Genomic DNA, 6009 nt, shown 5'->3' with positions numbered 1-6009 from the left:
GACATGTTCACTCATGTAATGAGGGATAAAATGACCAGGACGACTCTGTCTCCGCCTGAGCAGGCTACATAAGTGGCCCCCAGTGTACCAGGCACCCCGGAGGCAACGTGCGCGCCCCGTGGCTCGAGCCCCATCCACCAAGGCCTGTCAGGAAGGGAGGGAAAGAAGAGGCAGTGCATTAATAAAAAGCCACATGTTGTCAGCTCAGAAGTTTTTCCAATAGATGTAGAATGCTCATGGGAAATGACGCAAATGACTGATTGTGGCTGTTCACACACCATTAACGTATTAGTTTTTAGTTTCCTGTCAAAACCTCAGTTATTGTTGTTGTAAATTGGCCGGGAAGACTTCCAAACTGTGCACTGTTTTTGTCGCGCTGACACATTTTGTTGACTATGTCTCCGAAACATGCGATTTACACTCTTGTGAACAAACTCACTCTCTTCCAGTCTACTACTACTACTTTTGACAGAAATTGCATTATTGGTGGGCCAGTGCAAAATCGTATAGGCCGTTCATTTATTTATTTTTACATATTGATTGAGAAGATGAAAGTGGAATAAATAAAGAGAGGACGAGAGGCGACATTTTACGTAATATTTGGCATTACAAAAACATCAACACACTGCAGGTGCAATGTGTTAAAATTATGAGAGCTCAGTAAAGGCCGTGCACGGCGGTGCATACAAAAATCTGTCTGCAGTGATATAAGGCATCATTGCATATGAATGAGTGGATGGATGGATGGAGAGATAACATTAATGTTCTGCCATAAAAGAAAGGTGCTGATCTCCTCTTTTGGATTCCACTCATATTTTTTCGGGTCTATGTATTTGGGGGCTTTTTTTCCCCTTGGCTCCACAGACACACATGCAGCCCTCTGTCTTGGTAACAACCCATATCTGTATTTCTGATTAATACCAGCCTCTAGTCATCCATCAGCATATGGCGCCAATCGAATCTTCACTCTGAAAAGCATTTAGCGGAAAAAGGAGAAGAAATTCAGACTTTTTTTGTGCTCGTCTTCCCATCTGGTGGCATGGATAATTAATCACCAAAGCGATGTGCCTCCGTTCTTTATTATTTAGCCTTGGAAAGAAGGCGGACAGCGGCCGTGTTTGCGCGCACGCACGTGTGTATCTCAGCTTGTGTATGGCAGCTTGAGACAGACAGACTGAACACAAAACACACTGAAAAACTGCAGTGCAGCAGGTCATGTTACAGTGGGTGTGGTGCACAACGTCGTCTGTGTCGTTTTAAATACATAATGTGTCACCAGAGTAAAGGACACATGGATTTTAACAACAAATAATTTACAAGAAAAGCAGTGACTCAAAGATTGCACCATGTTTGAGGTTTCACACAGAGAGGAAAGGATTTGTAATTATGCTCTACTTGGTTTTGCTTTTCACTTTTACTTTACTTTTTTTTTTTTTTTTAAACTAAGGCTGGGCATAAATTGTAGTCTGAAGATGAATTTATTTGGTGCCTGTTTCACACTGATCTACTGATGCCATCGTGCAATGTTTTGTCTAAGGAACTCTCGTCAAGTAAGCCAAAAGGCTTTGTGGTGACTATATAATGGAGGGTTGTTTTTTTTTTCCCTTCTAATTTAACTTTGCAAATTTCGTTGGGTTTGGCTCTCTGGGACCACCATTTAAAAATTGTCATTTCAAATTGAAAAAATTCATGACCTGCACTTAATGGAATTTACCTTGTGGTGTCTGATTTAGCTACTTAACACAGATCTGTTGAACTCCATAAATTAGTGCAGTCTTCATAATTTTTTATTTTCATGTAAAAAGTCAAATTATTGACCCGTAGTCTTTCCAAGAATTGTGAGGGGAATTAAAAGAAGTTGGGTGTAATAACAGGTAAGACACTCGGTGGCAAACAAACTGTGAAATAAGAGCCCTGCGGCCAGACTGCTGAGTCAAGGTGCGAATCAATTACTGGCTGCTGACAAACGGAAAAAGTGATTTGAACTTCCAGAGGTTTCAGAAGAAGCGCTTGCAATGCCTTTAGCGATGAACGCTTCTCCTTTAGTGTAATTCGCATTTGCAAAGACAAGCGAGATATTCCGGGTGATTCCTAAGTGCTGAATGCCGGAACACTCCTACTTTGAATTGCATCCTGCTACAATTGAAAAGAAAATATTTACCATTTAATGGTTATCATCTGGTCGTGCTGGCATTGTCGTGGACTTGTCTAGGTTGATGGCTAGTTTGACGGGTATTTATTATCTATATGGCTCATGATCAGATGTTCTTGCTCTGGCTTTTTTTTAGAAAAGCAAAAAGGAAATGGCAAACATTGCAGAAAGACTTTCATTTACAAGACTTATAGATTTGGCTTCAGGAGGGGTGTGGGGTTGTTTCCATCATGAGCACTCCTAGAAATCAGGAAAAAACACTTCAAGTGACTATTGTGAAGTGCACTTGAAGACAATTTTCCATTACAATTCCATGCACGTTCACAAATACGCACCAGAATAATGTGATTATATTCGACAGATGTCCCAAGACTGTGAGAAAGTGCATTAGCGTGCCAAAAACGCAGAGACAAACAAGTGGGCAGGTTGAGTCATTAATGTTGGCGTGAAGTATTCCATCCACACTTCATCTAAAAATTAGAGTATGTCATGTGTTTGGATCGTTTCATTAGTTGTGGTCCTAGGCTTGTTGAAACAAGCTTTTCTGACAACCGTGCAATAATCCAGCACGCAAACCTTCCAAAAAATACCAACTCAGCCACAAATCTGCGTTTCTTTTACGTCTAACAAACTATGATACTGGAATCCAAATATATGTATATATGTGTATATATATGTGTGTGTGTGTATGTATATATACATATATATATATATGTGTATGTGTATTACACTTATATATGTGTTTGTATATGTATATATATGTATATGTATCTATATGTGTATACATATATATATATATATATATATATGTATATATATATATATATATATATATATATATATATATATATATATATATATACACACATAGTATGTACACACACTCACCACATAGGTATACATATATATGTTTTATTTCCTGCCTGCTTCTCTTCAACCTGCTCCCTCCCTCTTCCCTCAGCGCTATCTGCCCGCAAGGACGTACTCACAACTGCATGAAGGGTAACGGTAATGCAGCTTATGGGCAACTTTCTGAAAATCACGACTACACGGTATAAGGCGGTATAAAGCACACATATGGGCACTGGAATAAAAAAAGATTGTGCGGATCATCAACAAACGACATCCTGTCATTCATCTCCCAGCGTCGAGGACGCAGAGCTGTTTGTAAAACTGTCAGTGCAGTGACTCTTTGTCTGTGCTGATAATGACATCTGTTCCTCTTGATGAGTTTCGTGTGAAATGCCCTGCGGAAGATGTTGATGGGGACTGAGTCTGTGTGTGTGTGTGTGTGTGTGTGTGTGTGTGTGTGTGTGTGTTACACTGTTGAGGTGCGCAAAGAAGTGACACAGTTCTTGCATTATAAAAACAACAGCAACAACAAAAACACTTGTGAGTGACATGTTCCTTGCAGATGATCAGTTGGTGAAACTGCTCCGTCCCAAATACCTGCTACCCCACAAACATGGGCAGCGTATTGTCCAAAGCACTTTAAGGGGCAACAAAATAAATAATTCCACCAAGAAGCCAAATACGTAAAAGGGTCGCAGTGTACGGAACACGTTCTTGAGACAAGCTCAGTCTGTTCTCCTTTGATGGGTTTTCAAGTAAACAAGGGATATTTTTGTAGCTAGTGCTCCTTCATGAAAAAAAATTAATCCTCTTGTATTCTTCCTTGTAACAGCTTGTGGTTCACCACCCCACCCAATTCATTGCTTTACTCACCATGCAAAGTAAGCGACTTTTCTGATTTCAAGCCTAAATTCTTGAACTTTGGAAAGCTCCTCTGGGGAACACGAGGGTTGAATTTTGGCGAAAACTGGAAGCAACAGCATTCCGTCATCAAGAGAAGCTCAAAGGCGAGCATCAAGGTTTTGTTCCTCAATAATCACCCACAGGCTCATTTTAGTTTCTTCTTTTGGTAATAATCAGCACTTAAATTCACTTGTCATAGAAGTGAGAATACAGAAATATTTGTATATCTGTCAAAGACCTGTTTAAATCTATAAATGTTATTTCCTATTTCTTTAGCAAATGACACTGAGAAGTGAGGAAAGAATTAAGCACAACATTCAATCACTAAAACAGATTTTTCTGAAAGTGAAATAACTATAATTTGACATCTTAATCAAAAAATAGTATTATGCTTTACTATTTGTTTTTGTCAGATTGATAACCACAGTAATTGTAATAATGATATTAAGAAAATCATTTCAGTTAAAGTTTAAAGGGTTGGTGTATCAGCCACTACAGAAATTAAAAAAAAAGACTGATAATTACTGCTGATATTAGCTGTTGATTTGAGGCAAATCTACCTTTAGTGGTGGTCTATTAAATTTAGTTACGCACTGTATATGAAGCAAAACATTTTTAGATATTACCAAAAGAGTAACTGGGATATCTGCTACTGAAAATGCCTATTGTCCCCCCAAAACGTAGGAAAAAAAATCTTAGTATATATATATATACAGCGTATATGCTTTTTCCTAAATTTGCACCTTGGCCTCCACAAGGAGGCATCCATATTTATAAGACCTTCTCCATGACAAGAGTGACTCGGACAGGTAGAGGCAGAGACAGAAATGCGAGGAGCCTTGGACAAAAGGACAATGGGAGTGTAAATCCCCTATCCAGAGTGTTCTCATACACCAATACACCACTGACACCAAGATCATTCTATACGAACAATTTCAAAAAACCAAAACAAAAAAATAAACATTTGCTGCTGCTCAACTTCAGAAACAACTGCTGATCCCAAGGGACATTGTGAATAAGACACATTGCTTGGTTTGTCGCTAAGAAATGCCCAAATTACCATCTAAATGACACTGTAGTGGTAATTATAATGATGACAATGGCAGCTGTGATCAATGAGATAATACATCCAATTATAAATATGACATCTCCCTGAGAAATAATGGGGATCATGTACCGCAGTTAACTGTGATGATGTCCTTTGTGAATCAGATAATTGGAAAACGCATGGGTCAATGACAATGCGGTTGAGGACAAATCCGTGCGAGGCAAAACAAAAACAGGCTAACAATAGATCAAGCAGCCGCCATTGTTTGCCTGTCACACTGAAATGTTTAATGACGCAACGAGCAAACAGCTGATCTCTCAGCTGGACGGGAAATAAAATAGTATAGAGTTTTTGATAGTTTTAGAAACAGCAATTCCACTGGACACGCTCTCATCCCCAGTTCACATCGGTCGTCGACCACTATATGTCGGTACGACTGCCCCTAATAGGAAATCAAATGCGCATACATGGGATTGTCACATTTTTACAAAGAATGGTTCCAAGAACAGAAAATATGCGAAGGAAAATTCCTCGTTTGGTGGGGTCAGAAGTTAGAATGGGCAGAGTGAATGGAGATCATAGAAAGGAATTCAAATAACCACTGATTACACCAGGGCCGGCTCTGGGCTTAGACAAACTAGGCGGTCGCCTAGGGCGCCAACTGCCGGAGGGGGCGCCGCTCCAAACCGAAAATGAAAACGGCGAAAAAATGAAATTAAATAATAGTGTAATAGATCCACCCAAGACACAGCAAGAGACGTTCGGCAGTTTGTCTGATTTATTTGGCAGAGTTCCACGGGCAACTATGGGCTGCAGGCTGCAGCCACACCAGAACTGCATGAGAACAACCTCTCTCCATAACGTCTTCTCCATACCATGCACCACTTTCACTCACCTTCCGTACAACACGCCCACACCTGGCCCCAGCCAATTACAATGTGTTGCCTTCCCGGGCAACATTCACCAACCTGCTGCAACTAAAACAACGAACAGAAAAAAAAAATGGGAGAACGTAAAACAACTGACTGTTACAATTGTTATAATTTAGAGCCCC

This window comes from Nelusetta ayraudi, unplaced genomic scaffold (assembly GCF_046127955.1).
Source record: "Nelusetta ayraudi isolate G7.1 ecotype Tasmania unplaced genomic scaffold, CSIRO-AGI_Nayr_v1 ptg000135l, whole genome shotgun sequence".
NCBI lineage: Eukaryota > Metazoa > Chordata > Actinopteri > Tetraodontiformes > Monacanthidae > Nelusetta > Nelusetta ayraudi.
Note: the sequence above shows the minus strand (reverse complement) of the source record.